We start from the raw sequence: 15,245 nt of genomic DNA on the forward strand, positions 1-15,245 counted from the left end.
GGGCCTCTCACTGTTGTGGGCTCTCCCGTTGCAGAGCACAGGCTCTGGATGCGCAGGCTCAGCGGCCATGGCTCATGGGCCCAGCCACTCCGTGGCATGTGGGATCTTCCGGACCGGGGCACGAACCCGTGTCCCCTGCATCGGCAGGCGGACTCTCGACCGCTGCGCCACCAGGGAAGCCCTTTTGGGAGTTTTTTGATCACTGGTTCAATTTCAATGCTAGAAATTGTTCTGTTTAGATTATCTATTTCTTCCTGATTCAGTCTTGGAAGATTGTATGTTTCTAGGAATTTATCCATTTCTTCTAGGTTGTCCAATTGCCTGGCATATAACTATTCATAGTATTCCCTTATGATTGTATTTCTGTGGTATCAGTTATAATTTCTCCTCTTTCATTTCTTATTTTGTTTATTTGGTTCCTTCCTCTGTTTTTTTTTTTTTTTTTTCTTCATGAGCCTGGCTAAAGGCTTATCAATTTTGTTTATCTTTCCAAAAACCAGCTCTTGGTTTCATTGATCATTTTTATTTATTTATTTTTTGGACTGTATTTTATTTATTTCTGCTCTGATCTTCGTTATTTCCTTCCTTCTGCTGAATTTGGGCTTGGTTTGTTCTTTTTAAATTTCTTCAGACGGTAGGTTAGGCTGTTTGAGATTTTTCTTGTTTCTTGAGGTAGGCCTATATTGCTATAAACTTCCCTCCTAGAACTGCTTTGGCTGCATCTCATACATTTTGGAAAGCTGTGGTTTTATTGTCATTTGCCTCAAGGTATTTTCTGATTTCCTCTTAGATTTCTTCATTGACCATTTGGTTTTTTAGTAGCATGCTGTTTGTTATCCATGTGTTTGTCTAGTCCCAATTTTCTTTCTGCAATCGATTTCTAGTTTCATACTGTTGTGGTCAGAAAGGATGTTTAATGTAATTTCTATCCTCCTAAATTTGTTGAGACTTGTTTTGTGCCTTTGCATGTGAAAGGAAAAGATACCTTGAAATTCTGTCTACAAAACAAAAACCTTACAGGATGAATGGCTGCCTTAGGGAGATTATTTAACCTGCAAGTGCTTTGAGAACAAGGGGGATATGTTATGAATAATCTGTGTACTTTCAGTAATAGCATATTGGACAAGATCCCCAAAGAAGAAGATTTGCCAAACCTACTAAGTTTTTTTTTCTTGTGGTGTTGCACATTTGGGGAAAAAATGGTAAAGTTCCCAACCAGAATACTTTTGACAATTCCCAGGTATGCACAAGCATAAAGTTGTAAAAACCCATTTGTCAGTTACCAGTGCACATTCTGTTACTTTGCACAGGACTGAAACAAATGTAACTAAATTCTGCAGTGAAGTCACCATCCAGTGGAGACCAAGCATGGAAATTTAATTCCTCAGAGGAAACTTAATAAAGTCATGTGTGGCTGAAAATGAGACGGCTAATGAAATTATTTCTGGGACAGTGTCTGAACTTTTTACACAGAAATGAATGGTTCTTGTTGGAAGCTATTTGAATAATCCATTGCTGATAGATGATAAAAAGAAGAATCCTCTAATGTTCTAAGGCAGACTTGAAAGGACTCACTGGGGACATCAGGAGTTTAAGGCTTTTGAAATTCTAGAAATATTCACAGCCCTTTATCCTGTGGCTGCTGAAGAAGAGTTCAGATAGTGTGACCATCAAGATTTTACTGGCATGTCCCCAGTTATGTAATGGTTCCTTTTAATATAATCCACATCTCTATAGCAGTGCTGCCTTCATGTTCAGGTCAACTACTCAGGCTTCATCCATGATTTCTCTCTTTGCCTCACATCCCACTACTAATTTAAGTCCTGGAGGGTTTACCTCTAGTATATGTCATCTTAGCTTACATCCCCCCATAAGCAGATCTGGAGCAAACATTCAAGGTCAAGCTATTTGGAGGTCAAGTATTTGGGAGAAGGCTTGAGAAATGCTGGTAGGAAAGGGGTGAATGAGGCTAGACAGGGGACGTGGCTGGTAAAGAGTCTGTGTCTGAAACCAAGAGAGGCAACTGAAGCACAAACAGATACATTAAAAGATTCAAAGCCTGATTAGAAATGATAGGAGTAAACCCATTAGAACTAACAAATAGATGTATCAGATGTAAATAATAACTAAACGCTAATCCTTACAGAAGAGGATGTTCCAGGAAATGAGTGTTCCAGCTTTGAGTTCTGGAATGCAAGATACCAGGGTGAAGCCTAAGCCTGTGCAATAGAGAAGCTAAATGCAGTTGTGTAGGGACTTCTGTCTGCTGTCCAAGACTCCCATTCTATTACAGGAGCTGCTTTTGACTAAAACACACAAAAGTTTTCAGCAGTCACAGAAAATCCCCGAATCTCAGTGACTGGAAACAGCTGTCCATTTCTTGCTTGTGCCACACGCCAATCATGGACTGACAGGGGTGCTCTGCTCACCACAGTTGCCCCAGGACCCAGGCTGCTGCAGTCAGTCACCATGTCAGAGTGGGGAGGAGCTCCACAAGGACATCAAATGCCCTGGGATAGAAGTGAGCATGACCTCCATCCAGCAATCCCATTGCTCCAGGTGGGTGAGACGAGCTCTCTAATGGGGCTCCACCCTGTGCTGTGGAGGCTCAAAGGAAGGAGCATCACGGGCAGACTGGGGTCCGGGAGGGCTTCCCAGGGGCTCAGGAGAGGCAGCCTCGCCCATGAAGAGGAGGGCGTGAAAGGCTGAGCCTCAGACGTTTCTGGAGGCGGGTGGGGGTCTGAGCGCCGTGTGGGTCTCAGCCTTTGCCTCTGGCGGTTCCTGTTCTTTAACTGCGGATGTGAATTCTCCCCAGCAGCACCGAGAGCAGACCGCGGAGCAGCCCGTCTGGGCGCTGTCTCCACCTAAGGACAGGCCGCCACCACGGGAGTGTGCGCACCTCATCTGGACACACGGGCTCTTGTGGCCCCGTCTTAGACCTTACTTCTGGGAGCCGTTCCCGCCAGAATCTCCCGTTCTGATCCTAGAGCTGTGTGAGCTGTGCATCGCATTAGGCGGCATTTCTGGTTTCTGAATCGGGTGGAGAATCCCAGGACTGGCACTAGACACACACATCCACAGTCGGCAGCTCGCTGTCGCCTTGAAACGCCTGTGGACGGTTCATCTGCTTCCGAGTTCATGAATCAGGTTAACATTTCAAATTTCATTAGAGCCTCAAGACCTTCCAGAGCTCAGTGTAATTCATATTCGGTGAATGCACAAATCCCCCAATCTTCACACTGATACACTCGGGTTCTAAACCTTCAAATATGAAAGTACCGTCTAAGGAGCACATTACAGGTGGGCTCAGAGAGGCGTTAGCCCGTGGCTGGGCTGTGGGGAGCCTGGCAGGGAATCTGCAGGGCCAGAGAAAGGGCAGGACGTGGGGCGGGGCGGCCGACCTCTGGCCAGAGCTGTACAGGAGGCCATAGTCCCAGCAGGTCCCAGGCTCTGGCCGAGGTCAGCGGGTCTCAGAGATTCGTGTCCAGGACCAGAAGTGAGGACCAGGCTGGAATCCCTCCTCTCTTCCCTGCAGGGTCGGCATGCGGGGGCAGCTGGGGGCCTCCGGGGCACTGACCCAGATTCTGTGCTGGACATCTCCCAGCATCCACCTCTCCTAGGAGCGCCCCAAGTTCCATCCGGGAATCCACCCGCTCAGACCCGTCATCCAGGCAGAGCACCCTTGGCTCCAGTTGGGGCTGTGATTCAGGTCAAGTCAAGCCCTGCCCTGATTGCAGTGATTGGTCCAGAGCTGGTCACATGACATCAGCATGTCCAATCAGAGTGAGCATCAGGACTTGTCCCAGGCGGACAGGAAAGGCTCTTACCACGGGCTGTGTTCTGGCTGCAGTGATTGGTTCAGGAAGGTCACATCACCTTAACATGTCCAATCAGAGTGAGGTTTAGGGTTTGTCCCAAGTCAACAGGAAAGGCTCTTACACTTTCCACTGGCTGTGTCCTGGCTGCAGTGATTGGGTCAGGGATGGTCACATGACCTCATGCAATCCAATCAGAGTGAGTGCCGGGCCTCGCCCGGGGCTGACAGGAAAGCCTCGGCTCTGAGAGGAGGTGAGCAGGACCTCCGCTGCCATCTCGTCACCGTGGAGGGGCCTGAAGATGCCCGAAGGCAGAGATTGGCGCCTGATAACAAAGCCAGGCTGAACGAAGGCAAAGGGACGAGAGGGAAGAAAGGACTGAGTTCTGATGACGTCACTGGGGCCCTGGATCCAACCGCACCTGAAGCTGGCCCTGCCCTGCGGAGACCTCAGGTCAGGAGTGCACCAGCCCCACCCCTGTTTTCTTGAGCAGATGTGAGGTGGGTCCGTCACTTCGCAGTGAGGAGGCCTCGTTAGTGCAGAGGGCACGGAGCAGATTCTAGGGTCGTGATTGTGCAGATTCCCGCCGTTTGGTCCGAGCCCGGACCCTCCGGCCTCGGCCTCCTCGTCTGTAAAAGGAGGATGGAGGGTTAATGTTGCGGTGAGTAGCCCGGAAACAACTGACGTGAGTAGGGCGCATATAGGAGTGCGTGAAACACCCAGAGCAGCGGGCGCGGGAACAGGGAGGAGGGTACACAGGCCACCGGGGGGCGGTGCACAGTAAGAGCCCACAGCAGAAGCTTGTACATGAGGCGGATGCGGACCAGGATACGGAGGAGACTCACGTGGCAACACAAATAAGCACCAACACATGCAAGTGACACGCACACGCACAGGATGCCGCCACATCCAGGTAGCACAGGTGCGTGAGTGTAGCACAGGTCACATATACAGGGATGACATCGGATAGCAACACGTGGGAAGCAGACGATACAGTCACTGGGAACACACGTAAGAAGCGCACGGAGCACAAGAAAACAGCTCGTGCGTGACACGCACAGCATCGCAGATGTAAGACACACACCGCTATAGCCCATAAGTCACACCTTCGGGCGATTGACGTGGGAACCAGATAGGTGAGTCTCAGGCAGCCCCTGCAGGTAACAGAACCATCCCCAGATGCACACCCATAGATTAGCCACGTGGAACACGTACACAAGCTGTCTCAGGCCCATACTTGGTCATAATATTCGGTAAGAAGTAGATATGGGCCCAATACTTCCCTCTAGCCTGAGACCCAGATCTGCCTGGAGACAAAACATGTTTGGAAACCAGGGAAGGGATGCAGAAGGGCTGGCAGCTGTGGTGCTTGGGCCTCTGAGAACGGTTGGGGCGCTATAGCGGTGGTCTGAGTACTTGTTTGTATAGCATATATCACGATTCTAAATCATCAGCCTTCAGTCTTCCCCAGAGAAAACCGTCAAGATGTTTAAGTAGAATAACCCTCGTGTGTATTTCTTTTCCAGCATCACAGATGCAGTAAATACTTTGCAAAGAGGCCTTTATCTCTTAGATAACAAAGAACTTGTGAGGACCCTTGACGTACTCCACAAATCTTCCCTGGTTCTGTCCTGCTGCCTAGGCTCTCCCAAGAGCCCCTCTCGTTATCGGAAGTGGGGCTTCTTCAGGACGTTGTGACTGCTGACAGGCTCCCAGGTCGTCGGAGGCCCTGAGCATCTCCAGGAATCGGGCTGCGCCGGCGTTAGATGGGGGAACACAGTTCACTGCATCCACTCTGACAGCTCAGAGAAAAGACGAGGCCAGGGACCCTCACGAGGAGGTTGTTAACGCAGCGATGCTGCACTTGGACTTTCTGTCCTGGGAGCACTTTTATTCTCCACCTTTAAAAGGACGCGGGAACGCTCTCCCTGCTGTGGGTCGGCGTTCACGAAGCTGTGGATAACTTGCCAAGGTGGGGCCGATGGAGGAAGCCAATCCTGGCAGGTGGTGTCTTCTGCCGGGTCCTGAGGGGAACTCCCACCCAGGGTGGGGTGAGGGGGCTGTTTCACAGATGTCACTTTAAGTCCGCTTTGAGCCAAGCTCCTCCCCCCCTCCTTCAGGCAGCACGCATGCACGGGGTAGCAGGAAAGAAGAGGAAATTCTTCAGATCAGGATGAAAATCCATTGAATTTCTAAGTGTCTCCAAGTTTTCTGGTGCTTGGCACTGGTCAGAGTCCAGGTCTGTAGCCTGGACCCAGAGGACCTTGACCCTTGCCTGGCAGAGACTGTGACCCATGAACACAGCACAGCCTTGGACCCGGGTTCCTGGGGAGGTGCTGTACCCTTCTGCATCATGGAGGTGACTTTCAGCTCAACCACGAAAGGACTGGGACCCCTCACCCTCTGCACCCAGATGCCCACAGTGCTGCCCACCGTGGGACAGGCTTGGGGACTGGACCATCTCATTACGACTGTTGTTCAAACTCATGGTCCGTCCAGCTCCCGGCATGTCACTGGTCCCCAGTGCCCCTGGAAGAGCCTGGAAAACGAAGAAAAGAGTCTCTGCATGGATTAAAAATGAATTGGGGCTTTGAAAGACATCAAAGCCAATTCCAGTTTTAAGAACAAAACACATTTCATGAAGCATCATCGCAATTACCTTGCATTATCCACGCCCATCCCTCTTAACATCCTCTCCATCCTCTCACTTCTTAGGTATGATCTTAGCAGAGTGACACCTGCCTCAGTTTTAATTAAAAGCGAATAATGTCGAAATGTATTTAGAAGGAGAAAAGGACACAGATCCCCTCTGGAGCCCATTTACCGCTCTTCACAGCGCGTTTAAACCCCCCCACATGCCTAGTGCAGACCTTCCTGGGGCTTTGCAACTGCAGGTGCTGAGCGGGTCCAGCGATGAGCGCTCTCTTGATCAAGTGATCGAGAATGTGGACCCTCTAGTGTATAAGGTGTTGAGCTATAATGCTGTACACCCGAAGTTTGTATAGAATAATAAAAGAATATGGGCCATCTATAGCTTCGCGCGGGTCAAAGGGTGTCTCTAACCCCCACTGCCGCAGCTCTGAGGGCTTGGACTTCTCCTCCAAGCCTGAGCACCGGGGTGGCCCTCAGCCCTCGAGTCTCTCACATTTTCCCTGTGAAGTTGTCCCTGAGTTACCAGACCATTCGATTCCTCCCTCCCTCCCTCCCTCCCTCCTTTCCTCCCTCCGTCCCTTCCTTCTTTCCTTCCAAATGTATTTTCTGAGGGGCCGGGCTCTGTTCTCGGTATTGAAGCTACAGACCGTGGCAAACCAGATTCATCACGTCTTCAAGTTCACGGTCTAGACAGGGATACGGAAAAAGAATAGTGCTCTAAAGACATAGAATTGCAAACTTCAGTGGATACTGGGAGAGAAAATTACAGGGACCCTTGGGAACATAAAACAGGGACCTTCTGGGAGCTGGCATCTGAAGGAGGTGTGAGCAAAGTAGATGGCATTCCAGGCAGAGGGAACAGCAGGTGCAAAGCCCTGAGGTGGGAGGATGAGAAGCCCCTTAGACACACACACCATTGTTATAGCAAGAGCTGACACTGACACAGGCCTCACTGTGCCCACACACAGTTCTGCTTTAAATACACCTCCTCACTGCATCCCGAATCCATCCTTATGAGTACAGACATCTATGAGCACAGTACCATCAATATTCCTGTACTTGGGGTGAGGCTACTGAAGCACACGTGGATAAGCAACTTGCCTGACGTTACGCAGCTCATGAGTGGCAGAACCAGGATTGGAGCTGGGCCATCTGGATCGCTGTACTGAGCTGCTTGAAGACCTTTCAGTGTGGCTTGAGCTCCGAGAGGAGACGGAGCGTCGTGTGCCCAGAGGCTGGGGGTGAGCAGGGCCAGAACCAAGTCATGAGGAGCCGCGGGCCACCTGTGTGTGTCAGGATCGTCTACGTCGTGAGCAATGAGAGCAAACCACCACCAAACCACCTTGAGTGGAAAGAGGTGTTAGGTGCGCCTAGCTGGAAACAGGATAGGTTTCAGGCCTGGCTTGATCCAGGGGCTCAAGTGACGTTACCAGGGTTCATTCTCTCCTCGCTTTCTCTGTGCTGGCTTTATTCTCAGAGCACCTTTGTTCAACAGCTCAACCGTAACATCCCCCTGTGCCCCCAGTTCATGACACAGAAGTCTCAAGAAAAGTCAACCACCACCTCCCAGCCATTCAGCCATAATTTCAGGGCTTCCCTATCTGAGCCAGAGAGTCTTGCTTGAGTCACATGCCCATCCCTGAACCAATCACTGTGGCTCAAGCCAGGATGAATAACCCACCCTCAGGACACCAGGAGCAAAGACACATCTGGGCCACAGGGGAGGCTACGAAAGTGGGAAATAGAGGCTGCATGTCCAACACGTGAATGTCATTCTTCAGGCCCATCTAGGACGTTGGCCAGGGAGGAGGGCTTGGCCAAAGAAGAGGGTGTGTACTCTGGGATCTCTGGCCAGCAGAGACCATGGCTATGAGGAGAGAGGACAGAGGATGGCTTAGAGGACGCAGCAGCTCCAGGGGAGCTTGAGAATGCCCCCGAGCTCTGCTCACTCCCCACTCCGCCCTGCGCCCAGGCTTGGGTGGGACAGAAACCTCCAGAGCCCAAGAGGGCTGGAGGGGCTCTAGCCAATTGTTCCCAAGATAGCCGCCCACTGAAATACCGGAGAGGCTTTCGGAAGACTGGATCCTGACTGCCACCTTCAGAGCTCCTGGTGTAATTGGTCTGAGGCACAGTTTGGAAATCAGGATTTTTAAATCTCCCCAGGTGATTCTTATTTGTGGCAGATACTGTGATCCACGGACTGAGTCAGTCCCCGCATGAGCCAATAGTGCCTCCATTCCCCACATACAACCCGGGCAGCCGCTCTATTTAGTTCGTCTCAATTTAATCTATCTTGTAAGAAAACTGTCAGTTCCATTCCTCACCTTAAATTTCTATCGATTTTTTCCCCATCCTCCCTGGGGCTTCTTCAGAGTAACGGGAGAAATCAATATCTGACCCGGACAGTCCCTGTTTCCCTTTGCTGTGCTGATTTGCTCAAACATTTTTTGGGGGTAGCGAGCCTGTAGGTGCGTCCTCACCTTTCTAAGGCTGGCCAGAGAGGAAATGACTGAGAGAGAGAATCACAGAACCAACCTCCACGGCAGCCCTGCAGTGGGGCTTAGAGGAGAGGGCTCCAGGTACGTCGTACACAGCTGTTCAGGGCTACCTCTGTCATCCACCCACCCACAGGGACCAGTTCATGACGGATGCCTCTGCAGACGTCTGTGAGGAGGGATCCAGGACCCCGGTGCATTCAGACCCACCCCTCCCAGGAGAGGGAACCGAGCAGGTCCAACCTTGCTGTGACCGCGCTTACTTAGAATTGACTAAGATCAGATGCGGCGCCATCAGTCATTTTGGATGAAGAAATAGAGATGAGGCTGGTTTCAAAAAAATGGTTCATTTTTTCATCTTTCAAAATTTGAACCAGCTGCAGATTTGGGTGGCTGGGGGATGCTTCTCGGAGACGTGCTGCTGCTGCAGGATGAACGAGAGCACCAGATTGCTCTCCTCGAGCAGGTTTATGTGTGGCTGGAGAGGCAAAGCCAGGGTGTGCGTCACTGAGGGTCCAGGTCCATTAGCACTGTGCCTGAGACAGATGTGCCCAGTAAGTCCTCAGCAGTGACCTAGCCACGTGAATGTGCACAGTAAGCCACTGGCAATGGCCCTTGGCACTGTGAGTATATACAGCAGGTGCTCGATAACGACCTGACCTCATGGGTGTATGCAGTAGGAACTCAGTGATGGTTTGGTGGGTCATCTCCATGCCCAGCTGATCGCCAGATGCAGAGAGGTGCCTGAAACCCACGGCTGGTGACATGACTTCCAGGTAAGTTAGAGGTTCTAGAGATGCGACACCTGCAAGAGCAGAGGTCACCTGACGAGGTGTCAGCCAGATACCTCAGGGGCACTTCACACACCTGCACCCTGTGGTAGGTGACTGATAACGACTGGTAATGCGCTCACTGGACGCCTACCTCCCTGGGTGGCGCCTCTTCCTAGGACGTGGACCGCACCCCTCTCAAGCCTGTGAGCAGGTGCTGCGCTCGCCCACATTCTACAGCTGGACATCAGACCCAGGCAGAGGTGCAGTGACCCGCCCTGGGTCCCACAGCTAGAAAGTGACGGAGCTGGGCTTGAGGCAGCGGTCAGGCTGCAGACGCCCTCAGCCCACAGGGCGGGTGTCGGTGTCATGGGCCCAGGATTGTGCATTTACCCAGGCATGCCCGGTGGTGCCTCTGATCCCCGACCCAACCACCGGGAATCCCAGTGACCTGTGGGGGTGAGAGACTAACATTTGGGTGCTGGGAGGAGGGGGTACCTGGGCTGCAGGCAGCTGCCTTGCTGCCACACAGGAGCGTGAGGCTGGAGGCGCCCAGAGGACAGCAGAGCCCAGAGGTGGGGAGGCAGAACCAGCTGAGCCCCTGGATCCAGCTGCACCTGCGGCTTATGGGGAGCCTGCGCTCCCACATTGTCCCTCTGTGCAACCTGATTTGGGTTCTTGGGCTTGTGACCTTCTGCCCTGCATGGTACAGAGCCCCCTGCAGATCTGACCTCACTGTCCCTCAGCCATTCTCCTGTCACTCCCTGCCCCAGGCTCACAGGCTCTTCCTGCAACACTGTGCCTGCCCCATGCTGCCCCTCACCTGCAGTGCCCTCTGGAGCCAAAGAGACAGTCATTTCTTAAGGCCACACAGCTAATACGTGGCAGGGCCAGGATTTGAACTTGAATCCGCCTGACAGCAGGACGCAGGTTCTTGACCACCTTGCAGGGTGGTGGACCTCTGAGGAGAGGGTGCTGAGGACTGTGGGCCCCCAGCTCAAGGTCGCGGTCACAGTCCCTGCGGCCCCGCCCTCCCGTCCAGGCCCCGCACCTTCCCCAGCATTGTTTTCAGTGAGTCTGTGCAGGAACCCCAGGGAGGACGGGCGGGGCTGGAGGGAGAGAGACCCTGTGAGTCCAGGCAGACCCACGGTCGGGAAGGGCGTTGAGCGTCGTCAGGTGTGAGTGACGTAATCGGGGCTCCTGGGCTGCAGCCCCTGATTTCTAACCAACCTTCGGAAGACAGAAGGGGAGCCACTCTGAAGACCCAGCAAATGGCTCAGAAAACCTGCTTCGAGGATTAAGAAAAGCATGAAACTGTTAACTCGTCCTCTGGACCCTTCCTGGGCCTCTGATATCACAACGATGCCCCAGCTTCCTGCTGTGGAAGGAAGGTTGCAGGGGAGGGGAGGGGACGTGTTTCCTCTACGACCCACATCACTGCAGAGGCCCTGCTCCCCCCGGGCCCATCACATGCAAATCCTCTCTGCTGACCGCTCTTCTGCAGCAGCTGCTGTTGTGGGCAGAGCTGGACAGGAGCTGCCCTGCATGGGGCAGGTGAGAGCACCCAGGCCGAGACCCGTGAGGCAGATGAGTTCTAGGCCCCAGGCGTGGTCAGGGAGCTGCAGCCTGGCATCCCCTGAGATGTGGGGAATGCAGAATCCCAGGCCCCCGCCCTGGCCCAGGAATCAGCATATCTGCAGTGCAAGCAGCCCCGGGGACTCGTGAGCACGTTGTCCTCTGAGGAGTCGGAGGGCAGCTGCTCTGTCCAGTCAGCACAGCACAGGGGGCAGAAATGCATCCATTGTGACTGCATCGGGTGGGGCAAGTCTGCTGTGAGCGGCTGCAGACCTCAGTCCACAGGAGCTCACGTGAGACAAGCTACTCTCTCGCACAAAACCCAAGTGTGGAGAAGTGTGGTCCAGGGCTGGCATCATCATTCACAGTCATAAGGGAAGATCGCTCCTCTCTCTTGCTTCTAGGAACTCCTCGGTATCTGATTCTTCCTCATGTTCCAAAATGGCTGCTTGAGCTCCAGCCCCCACATCTACATTCCAGCTGCCTGAGACAGGCAGGCCACTGTCCTTATCTGACTCTACTCTCCTGAACCTCTCCAGCTCCTCCAAGTTTGGGGACCAGATTCACACAAAGCCACGGCAGCTGTGAAGAGACCCATGTCTTGGGATGAGCACTGGGAAAATCAGAGTGATTTTTCACTGCCGGGACACGGTGTTCGGAAACAGCACTAAAACTCCAAGGTAGCGCACGTGTTATAAGTGGATCTGCCCTGCAGAGACAGGGTCACCCCAAGGCCCCAAGGGCAGGGTGGCCCAGTAAGCCCAGGCATGGGCATTCTTTGTGCCCTATGCTCTCCACCGCCACGTGGAAACAGCCTGCACCGTGGAGACCATCTAAGTGGTAGACCCAAGGACAGAAGAAGTTGGCTCCAATTAGCGAAGGAAAAAGATCTCGCAAAACCCAGGAGACCTGTGAAACCAGGAATAGAACCGAGGGACAGGGCCATTTGCAAACTAACAGACAAATGCAGCTTGTTCAGCTAATAAAAGCAGAAGAATCTGCAGGAGACCCAACCACGTGAGCAGGCAACACGGCACACAGGGGCCACTTATCTTGAAAGACTCCATTAGGCCCATTCTTCCTTGACTAAATCTCCTCGAAGGATATCTGTCCAGTGAGGGAGAGAATAGATACACGTTGGCCTCCAGGGAGAATGGAGGGCAGAAGGTGGTGCCCCTCCCACAAAGCCACGGCAGCTGTGAAGAGACCCATGTCTTGGGATGAGCACTGGGACGCCCTCCCAGTGCTCCCACTGCACGCCCTCCCCCAGCCTCCTGAGCAGGGGTGGGCGGGCTTCGTCCCAAAGCCCCGCCCTCCAGCCTCAGCGATGTTGCCACTTATGACTCCTCCAACTCAGGGCTCATCCTTAGTCTCATCTTCATTCTTTCTGAAGCCTTTTAGATGACGGACCGGTTCCTTCACTGTGAAAAGTTGTCACTGATTGTTTTACTGCACTTCTCAGTTTTCTCCCTGCCTGGTTCTTTATCTGCCTCCACCATTGTCTCTCCTCCTTGTGACCCCTACATGCAGACATCCCCCAAGGCTGTTTTTAGCCACCTTCTCTTGTAAACTCTTCCTTGGGATTCCGTGGTCCACGCACTATGTGAGTAACTTCCATCTCTGCGTCTCCACCCGACTCCTTCCCAGACTCCATAGCAAGTCTCTGATGTCTCTAAGTCTCTAAGCTAAGAAGGAATCACGAAGCGGGATCTTACGAACCAAGCAGACCGTCAGATACACTACACGGCCCCTCACTCAGTCAACAGAGTCCACATCTGTGCGAGCTGGAGAAGGTAATGGGGCTGCTGGTGCTGGGTGATGGGGGACAAATTCCCCCGATCGTCAGCTGATGGCTGTGATCCCTCATCAAGGAAATAAGCGGCTCAGAACTGCACCCGGAGGATAAAGGCATTTTTAGCAGAGCGGAGCCCGTGTATCACAGCCCAGATTTACTTACAGCATGAGGCTGGCCTCATTCTAGCGGCCCATCTAGTGGCCCATTTAATCTGAACTAAATTGTTTCCAAGATAAGGGCAAACACCCCATTGCCCTGCTGCCCCCTCTGAGGAGAGCCCAGAGGCTCCATCTGCAGTAGGAGAGGCCGGAGCAGAACCTCAGAGCTCTCAGCTCCCTGTCTCTGAGGAGGCCAGATGTCATCAGGATAAACTGATACTAATAGGGACGGTTCAGTGTGAAGAAATCTTCCGGGAGTTGTTACTCCAGAGATTCCCAGATGTCAGCACGGGCATCACCCAGAGGGGGCTTGTTGAAACCCAGGTCGCAGGGCCCCACGGCCAGGGCTTCTGCTCGAGCAGGTCTGGAGGACGTCTCCAGTGTCCATGAAAATAGTCAATCAACGATCTATAATAAGAATAGAGAAGGGTTTTACTTGAGCCAGACTGAGGACTCTAGCCCAGAAAAGCAGCTGCTCAGATGATCCTGAGGAACGGCTCCCGAGAAGCATGTGTTTCAGCACAGTTTTATGTCTTGTCAGAAAATAAGAACGTCAAACACGTCAAAGATACATTCCTTCAAGGTTTCAAAAAGAACAGACCAGCGCATACACCGAGTCAGTGTGACCTTGGCACCTGGGAAGGGAGGCTTATCAGTGAAGAAGGACCAGCCCTGTCATCCCGGGAAGGGAGCCATTTATTTTTAACACGGACATTCTTCTGGCCCGCGTGCGCTTTTCTTTAATAGTGAAAAAAGCAGATGTACAACGTGTGTTTAATAGGCCATAAACGAGCTGGCTTTGTTCGCATAAAATCAAGTTAACTCGTGCACGAGGCGGAATGACTTCCCCACGCCTCGACGCGTGAACGTTTCTTTGAGCGCTGACGAGTTCCCAGGTGATGCTCGCGCGGCTGGTCCAGGGCCCCACTCTGAGAACCAAGGGCTTTGACGCCAGAGGAGCCGCGTTCCAAGACGGCACTGGACCCAGTGCCGTGATCTCCTCGTAAAGGTCAGATCCAAAGAGCAGGTCCCGCAGGGCTCTCACTGGCCTGAGGCGCTCGTGAAGCGTTCCTGGGAGCCGGGGCCCCGGTTAACCTGTGGGCAGAGACGCCCCGGCCAGCGTCCCTCTCCCACCCTGTGCCTTCCGCTGGCCGAGACTCGGGGTCTTACCTGTCTGAAGCACGTGACCCAAGCTGCCATTAGCTTTATTTAGCGTCACGTGACTCATTCCCCACATGTCGGTGTGAGGCTACTTCCTGCACACTCAGTTGACGGATTTGTCTGGCAAACTGGATTATCCTCAGATCTCCCTCATCCTCCCAGGCACACGCTTCACATCCCTCCCCCTCCCTCCAGGACCCGCGACTCTGTCTCACACGTCGCACGTGGGGCTCCTCTTCCGGCTTCTCCAACCCCTTCGCTGGGCTGGGAGCTCCGTGAGGGCAGAGCCATCGTCCCTGGTTTCCTTTACTGCCGTCCCCACGGCTGGATCAGTCCCTGGCGCATAGAGGCGCTCAGTGACCCCCTGGCGAACGAACGGATTTCTCCAACTTCTAAAGCCACGATTGGACCTCGCTCCCGAGCCAGAGGTGTGCTTTCAGGAGAATGTCACGCAAGTCCTCGGCAAAACCACAGTGGACAGGTCCTGGCACAACCTTCTTGGTCTCAGTGCTGTGGCCCGCGTGTCCTCCGAAGGGTGGCGGACGTGAGTTTTAGGTACAGTGACCACCATACAGGGCACCTACCCGGCACGTAGCAAGCGTGTGCAGATGTGCTCGGGAAACCGTGGAAATGCGCCAGCAGGACCCAGCCCGACGACGGGGGAACATCTGGGCTAATAGCACCCACGGCACGTGTGTCTGAGCCCCAAGAGAAAGAGCCTGGAGCCAAGCACGGTGTGTGCATCCTACTCGGCCTCGCAATAACCCGTGACACAGTTTGCAGATGAGGAAACTGAGGCTCGGGGAGGCCGGTCACACACGTGC

At 53.1% G+C, this 15,245-nt stretch overlaps 1 pseudogene; it reads right to left on the bottom strand.

The window, feature by feature from the left end:
• The window catches only part of LOC132436390 (proton-coupled zinc antiporter SLC30A9, mitochondrial-like), a 49,946-nt pseudogene extending 35,449 nt beyond the window's left edge, over positions 1 to 14,497 (bottom strand).
• Positions 14,498 to 15,245: the final 748 nt, after the last annotated feature.

The sequence above is a fragment of the Delphinus delphis genome, chromosome 13, assembly GCF_949987515.2.
Source record: "Delphinus delphis chromosome 13, mDelDel1.2, whole genome shotgun sequence".
Lineage (NCBI taxonomy): Eukaryota > Metazoa > Chordata > Mammalia > Artiodactyla > Delphinidae > Delphinus > Delphinus delphis.